Raw genomic sequence first — 15,425 nt, forward strand, 5'->3', positions numbered from 1 at the left:
TAGTCAGTGGGTTAGCACAGTCCCTGTCAGCTTAATGTGCGAAACAGCCTTAAAGGTAGTGTTGTTTAAGTGGTTCCTAGAGGAACCTGGCATGACTGTATAACAGTAGATTGATTAGCAAAACATCCTTATGTCTCTCTTCATAAACAAAGGATACAAATGCTATAATGAAAAATAATTTCATTTCTTTCTCAGCTTTGTCGTCTTGCTCTTATAATCATGAATCGCCTAGTGATCAGTGTCTCAGAAGCTAAACTCTAAACGTCAGTGTGGCTTCCAAGCACAGTCCGTCAAAACCAGGAAAAGATGGGTGGAACAAAGCATCCTTTTTCATGCTTTCTTTACAGACCTGACAAAAAAATGTACGAAGCATATGCCTGCTTTTTTTTTTTTAATCATGACTGGCGAATTACTGTTCGATGGAACAACATCCACCCCATTCAACATCACTAGTGAAGTCAAGCAACGATGTGTCATTGCCTCTGTCTTTTTTTAGCATGCGTCCTACAAAAAAAAAATCCTACCTAGATCAAGGCATCCATATAGAGAGACTATCGACATGATGGCTTTTTCTTTGACATCAGTCGCCAGAACTCCAAGATCAAAACAGTTCGGATACTCTTGCTCAATACGCTCATTGCCGATGACTGTACCTTGATGGCTTTCGCGGGAAGAAGTCTACAAAAAATTCCTGCAAGTTTGCAGAAGCTGCACAACTGTTTGGACTCACCAATAATCTTGAAAAAGCAAAGTTATCCAACAACCTGGGATCAAACATCTGATCCCCAGGCTGTCATCACTGTCACCTATATCCAAAGATAGTTCATCGGAGGTGCACGAATCTCCAAGGCATGCTTTCTGCCATCTAAGTGCCAGAGTTCTGTGGCAACATAATATCATGGTGTCATGATACAACCACTTAGATACTAGTTTACAAATCTATTGTCTTCTCGTTTCTGCTATGCGCTTGTAAAACATGAACTCTCTATGGACGTCGCCTCCAGCACCTTGAAGCGTTCCATATTCTCTGTCTTGAGCATACGATGACAAGACCATGTCCAACCTTGAAGCCGTTAAGAGAAAGCATTGTTTGGTCATGTCAGTCGTAGGAGGGATACCACAATCCCGTATCTACTACTAAATGGTGAACTTTTCGACGGTAGTCGAACAAGAGGTCGGCCAAAGATGGCATTAAATTATGTCTACCTTATGACTGCTCTTTACCAGTAAGCTCTGAAAGTGCCGAGAGTGACAGACTAGGATGGCTTACTACTGTGTGAAATGTTGGCTCCAAAATCTAGAAGAATCGCTTCCGGTGCCTTCAAGAAGCTTTAAAATCGTCGACACAGAACAGCACAAGTGCCTCATCCAATGGCTTCTAGATTCACCTGCTCTGTTTTTGTAGACTTTGCTTACCCAGAGTTGACCTCTCCGTCATCCTTTATGCTTTTTTGTTTTGCGTTTTGTTTGTGGACATTTTTTATTCTGCGTGGTTTTGAAAGGGCAAAACAGATCGATCAAATCATCGATCATTTATATACAAGATATTCCACCGAGATCGCCTGATATTTTTATGCCAGACGCTCCATTTTCTTCACTCTTCTTTCCTGTGTGCGAATGTTTATATTAAAAAGTCGGCAAGTGTGTTGCTCGAGCTCTGGAGCAATAGACTGTACCATGTCATTATGGCTCTTGCTTGCTGTCGCTTGACAGACATTTCCCCTCTTATACTGAGCAATCATTGAATTGCCTTCTACGAGTTTCCTGTCGTTTTGTCTTCATGCTTCTTCCTGTCTTGTCGCTGGAGGATGAACGTATATTCGGGCCTTCTGTAGCAGTGTTTCCTTGACAGAAACCTGATCCCAGAGTGACGTTGTCCATGAGGTCATGATGGTTTTGTGTGAGCTGGTGGTCTGAAGACAATAGGAAGTGCAGCTCTGTCCACGCGACATCAGGGGGAGGACTCCTTCATCCATTGATTTTCGACAGCAACTCACAGGGGAGCTAATTTTCCGCTGAAAGCACAGCGGCCTACACGCGGATTTTTTTCTTTTTGAGGTGGTGCTCACTGGATCTGATTTTCGGGGACTAATTTGCAACTTGGAGCTGACCGGCGCGGCAGTGAAAAGACGGAGTGGGTTTGTTGCGAAACAAACTCGACTCATCGATTAGATGATTTGTTGGACTGGTTATTGTTCGCTTCTTGTTAGTTTGCAAGATGGGAGAGTGGTGTACCATCGCTCCCGTCCTCTCTGTCTCTTTCCTCTCTCACACACACACACTTTTCTCTCTCCTATCTTTCTCCCCTCTCTCCCCATCCTCTCATACTTTCCCTTTTTCTCTTCATCCCTGTGTTTCCTTCTCTCCTCCCATATCCCCCTTTCCTCTATCTAGGGAAGCAAGATAATTCGTGACCAAATGACCGACCAGATTGCTGCACGTCCATATTCCGTGAACTACACAGTTCTGCTCTTTTTTATCTTCTGTCTGCTACGCTACTCGCTTTCTTTCTTGTGGAAATGTCATGGGGTAACTCTGACATCAACATTTGTAAATGATACTGTCTTCGTCTTATTGAATCCATATTATTACATATTGAATACCATACATAGTGCTGACTTCCCTTAGGTGAAGTTTACGGTACTTGTTTTTCTGATAAATTCGCTTTGTGTCTGCTTCAAGTAAACGTGACTTTGAATACTGCCACTGACAAACAAGACAGTTTTGGGGTGACATCGAACGTGTGCTATTTTACTGTCGTTGTCATCTATTTTAAAAAAAAACAACACAATAAGTAAGCTTATCACCACCCATGCCATATATCAGGGATTCTAATCATTTGAGCGCATGAATATCTGTATTATATGAAGCTCTGCGCATCATGTTTGGTTGTAAGCAAAAAAAAAACCTGGCGGTCTCACGCAAGACTTCCAAATGTGCAAACCTCTTGGTATTAGAATATGAAAGAAGTTTTCCTAACTTCCTTTTAAAAAATAAAACACTTGGATTCCGCACAAAAGACATGTTGAACTTTTGTCTGCAAATTAAGGCAAAATGTTTTATGTGGTCTCTGCGGGTTTGAACTCTAATTATTTGATTTAAGGGCCCCTCGCCATGCAAGTCTCCTTTCGCGCTCGATGACTCAGAAAGCCTTCACATCGATCGCACTAATTGCTAAGGAGTTTTGCTGCCAAGCAACCGCGCCGCGATAAAAGTTGTGTGGTCATACGGAGATTCTTGCGCTTCACATTTGTAGAAAACCAGGTATGAGGGAGCAAGTTTTTCCGGAGGAGAGAAAAGATAAGATGAAAGGAAAAGTGTTTCCATTTATCAAAAAAGCAATTCCGTGAACAGTCAGAATCAAGAAGCATTGCAGATATTGTCTTTTTTCGTGTTGATGGTGTTGAAATAAATTTATAGTCAATGTTACTCTGCCACAGAAAGCGTTAGCATTATTAGGGAAAGGGTGTGAGGTACTGGTAAGGGTCGTCCCTCACTTTTCTAGGGGCCATTTTTGTGATGTCTATCTCCTCTATATATATGTGTGTTTATCTCTTCTCTCTCTTTCTATCTTCATGGAGTGAAGAGGAGAGGAAGGAAGTCAAAGTGGGAGGATGCCCATCCGAAAAATCTTCTTCAGTCAGAGGTGACTCTGCATCCAGGGCCTCAATGACAAGCGCCTGACAACTGCGCATAGAACAGTAAAACTCATACATTGTCAAGGCAGGACTGCTGCAGATTCATCTGTATTTTATCATCCCACAGACAAGCGCACCCGCACAGACTGCCATAAAACACTATAGTTCAGAAATACGCTGCAATGTCCCACACTCACAGCCAACTGCACTGGCAATGTCTGTAATAAAACACTACAACACTCATAAATACCCTGCATTCACGGACAGCCCCACGGATACATACTGCCATAAAACATTACATAAGCAAAGACCGTTACGCCATTATTTTCTCAACCATTACTTATTCATGAAAGCTCGCACAACGGTATCTCGATGGCGAGGACCTTTCCAAACTTTACCCATTTACCACGACGATGAACTAACAATTGAGTAGCTCAAACAGCTTATTTGCTATTGATTTGTCTTTGCCAGCTTGCTGTCGACAGACGGGTTCTTGTCCAAAGTTCGGATGCCTACGGTGTTTTGAAGCATTTTATCGCCCCGCTGTCAGGTCACTCGTTCCTTTTCGTCCGCTATTTTGTACTGAGGCTTTGTTACCGTCTCACTGGCCTGCTCCGTTGTTCCAGGCTTTCTTGCTAGATTGAAACTACGGAACCTGCGGTTTACAAGATAACCTTTCGCCAGCCCTCAATTTCCTGTCTCCTGCCGAGGACCCGACACTTCCGTATGCCTGCTATTATAACATCTCCCTCCCTTTCTCTGGCCCATCGTTCTTGTGGGCTCCCCATTTTTGTGGCAAGAGTTCTTTACAATCGTTACAGAAAACGCCTCGATCGTCATCAACTTTAGCAAATGTTTCGTTGCCTCTCCTCAATCTTACTTTGACTTCATTACGGTGTGAGGGCTGATGAAATGTTTGTCTCAAAATGTAAATATCGTCTCACTCGCATCTTCTACCAAACCAGACATTGAAAAATGAAAATAGTGAGAATGGTACTCCTCATTTAGTGATAATATTTATTAACTGTGACATCGTAATGGCTAGGCTGAAAACAAAAACCTTGGATCTCCATGCAACAATCGAAACAGGCTGTCCAGCCCGTAAGACAACTCGCTAAAGACGAAGCATGCCGGACTGTTCGTGAAAAAAATGTAGCTTCTTTCAAGTATTTCGCACAAAGAGATTAGAGAATGTACTGACACTAAAGAATGAAGATTATTTTATCTCTGTAGCAAAATATATAGTTGAAGCAACTAAGATGAGGGCAAAACTAAGTCTGCAGACAAGTTGAGAAACTGACTGCGCAAGGTTGTACATTCGTTTAGGTTTTCTCGAGATAAGAATGTGCAAACCTTGTGCTATTAGACAGTATTCTTCCACATGTGCTTACATTTTCTGCGATAAAACGGTCTCCCCCTCCCTTACTACGCGTGGAAATGCATAATGATGATACATAGCCGCCATTCTCAGTTCTGCTACAATAGTTCAGTGCACAGTGACAATGGCACAAGATGAAGACAGGACCAAAAGAGAGAGAATGTTACCAAAACACCACTTTTTGGGCAGATTGTGGCTTTTTAGATATCGATGCAATCAGAGATTAGAGTGATCTCCCTTCTGCTCACTGGTGGCGGTTGAGGCCTTTTTATATTTTTTTCTTGATATGTGTTCTTTCCGCCACATCAATCCATGACGTCGTTCCTATTCTTGCTTTTCTGAGGAAAGCTTTTTTTAATTTATCCACCGCAATCACTTATCTAAAACTGGTGTTGCAGCTCAGTGATCTGCATGATGTACTATTTTCTAATCTTTCTTGACCATTCTTGAAGTTTGATAATTATATGTACCATGATAATAACAATGTATCACATCTTTATAGCACTTTTCCCCAGAAGCAAAGCCGGGCTCAGTGCGCTTTACACAAGAACACACCTGTTTAGGGTAAGCATCAGATTCATATTCATACAGGCACACGCACACATCACGCACACACATGATTGACGAAACGTGAGTACCCTGAGCAAACCACCGATGATCAGCACTCTCAGAGAGAAACCGAGATTTGAACCCTCGACACCCGATTGTCAGTGTCACCAACCGCCCCGCCAACCGTTTGTTCAGCTGTTACTCCGTTTATCAGTGATCCGCACTGGGTTCAGAATTGCACTGTTATTGATGTAGTTGCTATGATTATTTGTTGCAATTGTTATGATTAAAAAGCAACTGAAAGAAAAGCATATTCAATACGGAGCCTTCCATTACAGCAATAAGCTCCTTAATAGGTCGGGCTTTAAAGTCTTTTTAGCTGGCAGCACTGAGACAAACACTATAATAAAGCGTTCTAAAATAGCTCAGCTGTAAAACAGCAAGTCGGTAACTCATCCATTAGGAACAGCGAGACGGGGAAGGTACGTAGACATATGCGACTGGGAGGCGATAAGAACCACTGCCTGACTTGTGCGGGCTTTTATTGCCGGTCGTCAGAGCGAAAAGGATGAGGCTTGAACTGTTGGACGATTAATGGCGGTGTGTAATCCTCGCCATTTCTGGCCGCTGGCCCGAGGGTCCATTCCGATTGACTATGTCGCGACGCGGGTCATAAAAGGCGCTGGCACTGCGCTGCTGCAAGTGACCCGCCATCTTGGGTGTCGCGTCCAGTGTATTGATGCCTTGTCGCCAGTCAATGACTACTTGCCAGGCCAAAAACCTGCTGGCTTTGGGGATTGGGTGCAAAGTGTTTGTGCAAACGAGCATACGGTGAGAAGAGAAATCGAGATTGTCAAGATGAGCATCGTTTAGGTCCGAAATAGTTGTACAATGATTGTTCCCAAGCGTGAGAGAGGATAACTGCAGACAAGATTGATGAACTTGGAACAACGGAAGGGATTCGTTCAGACTTCGTGTCACTCATTTAAAAAAAAAATGCACGCATACACTTTTTCTGCACACATAAACATATAAGTACATGCACTCGTGAAAAAGGACACACGCTCACGAACGCGATCACCAACGCACAGCATTCCAGCTGATGTTGAAGACAAAAGCAATTCTCCCAGTGGGAAGTGTGCTCACCTTAAGCCTCCTCCCAATGGATGCTGTCTCAAACGAACTTTTATTTTCAGCTTGGTCAATTATCATGATATAATGCTCAGTCAAAATCCCTCTAAGTCGTCCCACGTCGGGCCCCACCTAATAACTTCGTATTTTTTCTCGCTGCATTCCATCGTTGGCGAGATGCTAGTGCTTCTCTGCTCTTTTTTTTTACCAGGAAGTTTGGGTGGTCTCCTCCCAGTTTCTTTTTTCTTTTCTTTCTTTTTTTCTCTCTTTTTTTAACCTCTAGCTTCTCTCTTCGTACTCCATTTCCTCCTAGCAATCATCGGAGTCGTGTTTCTTTCCAGTTCCAGAAACTAAACCGCGTGGTGATGTGGCGATTGGAATCCACTGCTAATTCCTTTCGGCTGTCTGCCGGCTTAAGGTGCCTGCGTTATTATCATTGTGAGAAAGAGCAGACAACTGCAGTATGGAGCTTCCTCGGATGCCTTCATTAGTGCTCCCTTCCACTACCACTCCCATTCACATCCCTTTTCAATTCCGTGCGCTTTTCCGCACTAGTCTCTCTGTCCAAATTTTCCAGAAGGTGTAAGTGTTGAGCCTGACGTAAACAATGGAAAACAAAGGATGTGGGTTGAACTACAGGCTTCTTTCTTTTTCTTCATTGCTGTCGTCTCTGTTTCTTTCTGACTGTGTCTCTGTCCCTCTCACTCTTCGTCCAACGGGAATCCTAAACACGGGGAGGTTATCCGTACGAAAGTCCTTTGGTGAATGTACTCGCGACATACAGCTCCTTTATGTACGTGGATTTAACTTTCAATTGTTGACTGAACCAGTTTCGATCTAGACAATACGGGAAACCATTATATGCATGCGTTGTAATTACGAGATTACTTCTGTCACGGGACAACCATATGTATGCCGAATAAGTAATGCAACATACGGCTCAATGATATGTTCTTCACCAGCAGCATATGTAGGCTTCAAAAGGATTCTGGTGATCGTTGTTTACATCATTTGAACCGTGATGATGATGGTGGTGATGATGAAGAAGATAATGATTCAGTGGTGGCGGCAGCAGCGGTAATATGGTATTAGTGGTTGTGGCGGTGATGGTGGTGGAAGCCAGTTATAATGTTTTATCTATAGCCAGAAAATGATGATAAACCAGTCTATTGGTAAAATATTGAAAACCGCAGACATTGAAAGCTTAATTCGATGCACAGATTCAATCCACAACTCACACACGAGCGCATGCGGGCGCACGCAGGCGTGTGAATTAAAAAGAGCTGGCACCCTCTTATCGCTGGCCTGAAATTGTTTGATTGCGGAGTCCTCTGGCCGTGAGAACTTCCCCAGCAAATCCCCGCGCTGTCCAAAAGCTGCTCCGTCTCAAATGACGATGCATTGCAGAGAGAAACGAGAAGCTGGTTCCGAGCGTGTTCACAGAGCTAGACATCCTGGCACAGCTCGCCTCGCGGTTCACAGTCCATATGACTTTAGAGTCCCTCAATCAACGCCTACAATCTTGATTCTCATTCACTCTCCCTCACTCCCTCTACTCCCTCCCGGATAGTTTTATCTCTGTGCACAAAGAGAATGCGCCCGTGAGTTTGCTCAAGACTGCATGAAATCCATAAGATCCGACTTGTGAAATTCAAAGTTGATGTCAACATCCCCAAGGGAAATACAGGGCAGAATGGCTTTATTGATGGGTTCAACTTTCAGCTAGAAATCGGCTAATGACAGTGTGCAGACGGAGTGGATGAAATGCGAAGGGGAATTCATAATGCACTTTATTTTCCGCAGACTGTAGTTTGTCGGGGGATTCTGTACCGGTGAGAACAGCGGGCGTGACGAGTATGGCGATAACGCATTAATTCACTGAGGCATTGCCACCAGTTGCTGTTTGAGTCGTTCGGGAGAATCACACATGGCGTGTATGCACACCTCCATTCCCTCCCTCCACCCCTAGCCCCTCAACCCTCTGTTTTCCCTCGCTGTCTCTCTACTGCTCTTCTTATGTTGTGTTCAGTTGTGTGTTTGTATTTACACAGTTATCTACATCTTAGCAGCATTAGCACTTTTAAAGGTCATTGATCCTGGTTTGTGTATCTTCCGCTACTGGTCTGATAGCAGCTCTCTGTGCTTGCTATTATCTGTTTTCTCTCAAATGCCAGTTGCTTTGGGTTAGGTAGGTGAGAGGTTTCTCATTTTTGTTTTTGCTATTTTTTCTTTGTTCTTATTGAGAGTTTTCTTTTGGGGTGAAGGGTAAGTTAAAGATGTTTGTTTGTTTGTTGTTGTTGTTGTTTTCTATGTGTGCATGTGTTTATCATGGCTGCAGTATCATTTTGGCTGACTGCTAAACGGGATCTATGTCAAGATCATCCACTCAAGCGTATCGTCCACTTCCAACAAACACGAATGTGCAATCCTCTCCTTTGCAGGCACCCAACAGGTGCCGACCTTTTGCAGTGTCCTTAAAGTCATTTGTTGTCAAGTCTTTGATATCAGACGGTTCTGTTGGAAAGCAGATCGTTGAAGCAGCATTCCTTGCACCAAGCAACCTCTCCCTATCCCGCTGACAAGCACTTGCCGTCCACAGCGCTGTGCACAGCTTGGTTAGAGTTGTCACAAGCTTGGCGCGTGATTGCGGTTATTTACTGGCGGCAATTTAGAAACCACTGACTGTGTGATTGATGATGGTTCTCAAAGAACTCCGACCTCCACTCCCGCTGATGTCACACGAGGGTCCACAAAGGATGACGTCTTGGCTTGCGACTAGCGTCACTGCTACGCCCACAGTAATGACGTAATCGGTTTTGGTCGAGGGTAGTAACCTTGTTCCCAGGAGGAGTTTTCTGCCACGTTTATGACCCTCTGCCCAGAGCTGTTGTGCCACCAGCACTCTGTGGCAGTGGCATGTTTACATAGACAGATGGGCAAGTGGCTTGTGTCAGGTCCTCTGAAACACCACCGCTGACATGCATGAGCGAGCTTGCTGAGTCTCGGCTACAAGCTCTTTGCTCCGTCTGTAGAACCGTCTGGTCACAACAGGAACAATACTTTGCGTCAAGTCATTGATCAGAGCGCGCTGTTCGCCATACTTTTCACATCTCTAGAAGTTTGATGATAATCAAAATTCTAAATAAACAGATCATGAAAATGGACAGAGATATTTTAGAATCTTAAAATTCGCCACAAATCAGGCGTTGAAGCGAACAGCCGAGTAGTTACATGACCTGCTTTTCAGGCTGAAAGTGCGATACCTGCAAAACGCAGCGTTCTTCCTTTAGAGAACCCAAGGATTAAACGGGTACTTTATTCCGTGGTTGACAAAAGAAACAAGTCCAAAAGAGAGAATTAATCTGAGCAACGCCTTCTAAAACAAACAAACAAACAACTATCCCTAAGGGTAAGTAACACCTTAGCTTGCAGCCGAATTGTAACGGACTACTCTATTCACCTAATTGACGATGAGCGTCATTCGGTTCTTCTTTTAAAATGTGTTTCCATCTTGACGCTTTGTATCTGTGCTTGAGTAAAAATTTCTTGTGAGTTTACTGTGCATAAAAGTAAATTTTTTTAAAATTTAATTCCGTTTTGACTATTTAAAAAAAAATTTTCGTAGGTGATTGGTTGACATTTCTCTGGCTTCGTGTTTGTTTGTGTTCTTTGCTTCAAAAGGTTATCTCCCCTGCGACTATTGAATTTAAAAATAACACATCCTTGTTCAACCCATTTTACTTAACAATATACACATCCAGCAAACATATGTTGCCAACTCTCCCACGAACTGCATACTTCAATTACCACTATTGCGGAGTTCCTTTGCGTTTGATGTTTGTACGCTCGACTTTCACCAAAGGAAGGTCGTTATCGTTCCGCCAAAGCTGGGGATTCAGTCTTGCAATGAATCAACCAAAGTCGTCTGAATTTAAAATATTGTGTTCTGTCTACTCTTTTAAAAATAGGAGCGAAGAGCAGGGTTACAAGTCGCCGTTCTGCGAATGGCCAATTTGCTTCTTGCCGTCGGCGAACTTGTGTAACTCTCCGGCGACCCTGGCCGCTTGGCCGGCGACTTACCCCGAGTTGTCGTCCTTTCCCCCTCCGTCTCTTTGTTTGATGGCACTGATGAATATCAGTAAATAAGCATCACTAGAGAGAAGACAATCAGCCTGGCGCGGATTGTCTGGGGATTTGAGGGTTTGATCAGCATTGCTCCGCGTCTGCTCACAGCCCAGGGCCAGCTGAGTGTGATTTACTGTTGAGGCCGGCCGGTGTTAATATAGGGCCGCTGCCGCGCAATTGTGTCGTCTGGCGCTCTGGCGGGCAAGCGTCTAAAGCAAAGGTAACGACGCCATTTTGGCGAGAACTTTATTTGACTTTATTTATCCTGAAGAAGAAAAGTTGCATGCCACCAGACGAGCAAGTCTTAGCTGCGATAATTTCGTTGTTGCCGCACGCGCAGCTGATACTATAAAGTGCAAGGGAATAAATTCGTCTTTCAAAATGATAAATGAGGAAGTCGAATATAAATAAGGTCATAAATAAATCTCACGAGAGAGATAGAATGAGAAAAAAATTATACAAAAAAGGATAAATATGAAAGATAGATGAAAGTAAAATATGGCGAACAAAGAAGCAAGAAAAGGATAAAGAAAGAAAAAAACATTGAGTAGAATGCAGGACACAAAATAAAGAAAAATTAAAATAAAAACATACCCCATTTAGTAACATTTTTTTGTATTTTATTTCTGGCGGTTATCTCTTTGGGAACGTAGCTAACAATGAAGTGGACAAGAAGAGAAGAAATGGAAAAGGTTATGTTTTTTTAATAAAATGGCTTTAAGGAAGATGGAGACTGTCTCAAGAGTAAACTCGAGAAGGAAACGAAAAAAAGGTTTAATCATTCAAGATGTTTCCTAAATCAAGGCCTAAAAAAGAACGAAGGTAGAATTGGGTGGAAGGTAGAAAGTGGGAGGCGTTTAGTGGTGGTGGTGGTGGTGGAATCATCGTAGAGTCACTCTGTGATATATTCTTCACGACCTGAATATAGAACACTCAAAATCAGCTTTGTCGTTTTCTCTCTCTCCCCCTGATCCCTTTAACGTTTTCATTCTTTGTTAAAAGGTCAAACTGATATTGCAACCCTCTGGGAGAGTCAAACGCAAGAGCTATGTCGTCAGACGTGAGGTACACTTGTTCTCACTAAAACGTTTACTAAATGTTGCCCCCCCCCCACCTCACACATACACACACCCAATGATATGGTGAGACAGACAATATATGTACAATTGTACATGCAAGGACAAGCTGAATTAGTTACTAACTGCTCGTCACTAGAATGGACACAAAACTTACAAAATGCTCTTTCTGCACTACAGCGGTAAGTCCTGTTGGACATCAAAAGTACAGATGACCTAATAGAAACGGATTTGGATTTGTCTGGGAAATTCAGCGGGTGGAAGACGTGAAACGGTTTCTCCAAGTCTACAAAGAAAGATCAGTTTTCACAGAACTGGCATTATCAAATATCTAGCAGTGACAAGTTTACTGCATACAGAATTTTTGAATTTGAGATTTCGCTTGAACCTTATTTTGACCTTATTACTAATAATCACTTTTAAGACATTCTGATTCGATTCAGAATTGGTGCTTCGGAAATTCAGTCATAAATATAAATTTAGTTGCTCAGATGCCCCTTAAGTAAGTTCAGCCTTTGTGATGAAATGCACTTTTTCTTCTAATGTCAATCACTGAATGATCTAAGACTATAATTATTACCTGAATAATATAGAAACGCTTATCGTAATGTACTTACAATCTTCTGACTGACAACCTTTGTTTAAAACAAGTTGCCAGATTTACATACTACAGGCTAAAACGACGATGGGAATAACAGCTGATGTAATAATCATAATGAGGTGTGTGTATATATGTGTGTACGTTGATGTAATATAATTATGTATATGCTTTCAAGAGTGCACTTTTCACTTTATTAACTTTTTTACTGTGTTTAATCAGACATATATATATATACTATTACACTATAATATTTCCACAGTGGAATGGCGTGATTACCCTGGTGTGGGAAGCTGACGAATCCAATTGTAGCTAGACAATAAGGAATTTGAGTCTTGAGTCTCTCTTCTTCAAATTCTGTTTACGTCCTTCTCTTTCTAATCCAAAGATGAACTTTTTGCACTCATAAGTCGTCATTTGAAAGGACGATCAGCCGTTTATGAACGCCACGCAAGATAGGCCAAAGACATAAAATTTGCAGAGATAATATTACTGTTATTTTGAAGATGGTTGCTGATGATGGTGCTGTCAACGGGCTAAAAGGAGACCCAGCAGCTGACGTGTATTTATGAGGATTTAGTACACCGCTTCTGCCTGAACATTAGTCAGCTTCTTCTTTCAGTAGTTCCCCACTTTGGTAATTGGGTTCTCGACCAGTTAGTTACCTACGTTATTTGTCTGATGCCAGAAGAACACAGAGGGATCATAGACATGGATATGGAGAGGAGGGGGGAAGGGAAAGGGTCTGTGGCCATGCCAAAGTTATTAAGGAAATGAGCATAAGATGTAATATGATCTGAACTGGGATTGTGGGTTCTTTAACTTTACTTGCGCTCCTGCCTTGACAGAAATTGCTAGCGTTTGCCAGAAGCTTCATGATTAGCAGCACGCAATTTTATTTTTATAATGGGGAATTTTAATACTAGTAATTGCCCTGTGACATTTCGCGGACAATAAAAAGGCGATATTTCTAATAAGAGTTTTAAGAAATGATCGACATTCTCGGCCTGCATAATCTCCGTCGCTGTTTCTCCTACCATCCTTCTCTCCATCTCACCAATTCTGTCTTCATTAAAAACTCTATGCTATGAGTATTTCCACGCGCTACTATGTTAACATGCAGAAGCGGATCATGTTCCTCCGTGCAATTATCATCTCCATTTTTTTTAAATACAAGAGCAAATAAACAAAGCTAATGGTAACATTCATGTGCCCTTCGTGTAAGACTGGAAATATTTTGGAAGCTTCTCGAACCCAAAATGTTGCAAAGCTCTGTGAAGGATCTGATGATATCGATTGTCTAAAACTCTGTTTTTGTGTTAACCTTCGCTATTACGATAATATTTCTGCATCAGACATATTTTCTCTTTTTCTGTCAACTGAACGTGGTGCGAGCGGAAGGTAGCGCAATGGCCTAATTGCTTTTTGGCAAAGACGTAAATTTAAGATCTGTAATCACACACAGATACACCTTTACCTCTCTAGATTATCTTACTTCATTCTTTCAGCAACATCAAGACCTTTGCAAGACGCGCTACAAACTGACGTGTGTACTGATTTAAAAGTGCGTGTCCTCCGTCCCCACCCCCACCCCCAACTTTAACCTTTTTTCATTTTCTTGTTTTCCTTCTCCTTTTTGACTCTAACACTCCCAGTTGTTGAATGCTGCGCCATTTAAAAGCTCTGTATATGCTAATACGTTTTTCTTGCCAGTTCTTCGGACTTTCACAAACAAAACGACTTTCATTAATACCCACTCGTTCCAGGACAGTATTTGTTTACGATGCGAGTGGAGAAACATGAACAGGAGGAAAAAAAGATAGCGGCCTTTCATGTTTTGTCGAGCCCCACGAGAGAAGCACACACTACACAGAGCGACACGACAACGCGCGGCCCGAGACGTTTTGTGAAGCTAATCCATTCTCGCAGCTCGATTATTTATTCCACATCGGCCAACAGACAGTCCCCATAAGCATACGTTCACAGGAGAGACATTTACAAAGGAGAGAAAAGCGAGATCAGGTTGTCATCAGAAGATTGCAATAACAACGTTGCCACTGCGCTCAAAGACTTATTTTTCTTATTCTTCTTATGTCAACTGCCAACAAAATAATAACATCAAAAACTATGTACTCAGTGTAATAAAACATTATGCCCAATGCTTTTTAAATATATACGAACTTCATGAAATGTAATATAATTTCCAACGTTATAAAATATATTATTCTTGTGCTTCATGAATGGCTTCCAACTTAATGATTTCTGCAATAGGCAAAGTTGTGTGCAAAAAATGAAATGAATATAAAACCTTTTATAGCAAAAAAAGAAAAAAAGAAAAAAATTAGTTCGTAGAAAACAACTTTTAAATATATTGTACTACATTTTCAGCTCGTTGCGTCTTTGCTCATATCCTTAAAGACCTTGCAGGGAAAGATTAAAGGAGTAGCTAGTATTCTGAAAGTTCTATGAGTTTTAGATGATCGTAACTCATTATTATTCTTTAGATTGATCGATAGTCAAATACAACCAATTCTGTTATATGGCTCTGAAATCTGGGGGCTTAGTGCTGATATCAATATCATCTGTTTGTCATGAAACGTTTTCTGGACGTCTGTTCTCAGACCCCGCATGCTGTATGATGAGTGTGGAAAATACCCACTTTATATATGTACATATACAACATGCATTAGATACTGTAGAATAACTCATCTCTCTAGGAAAGCACTAGTAATGTTAGAAAAGATACCCCAAAGCATTAAAGCAACTTGGCTGAGTTGTTTAAGGATAAAACTCTACAAATTTGGTTTGGGCATAGTTTGGGAAAATCAAGGCGTTGAGAATGTCCAACTGTTTTTAAGTGAGTTTAACTTGAGGCTTATTGACTGTCATCAACAGGACTTGCACGATTGTCAGCGCCATACGTTTTTCTG

The sequence above is a fragment of the Pomacea canaliculata genome, linkage group LG3 (genome assembly GCF_003073045.1).
Source record: "Pomacea canaliculata isolate SZHN2017 linkage group LG3, ASM307304v1, whole genome shotgun sequence".
In the NCBI taxonomy this organism is placed as follows: Eukaryota; Metazoa; Mollusca; class Gastropoda; order Architaenioglossa; family Ampullariidae; genus Pomacea; species Pomacea canaliculata.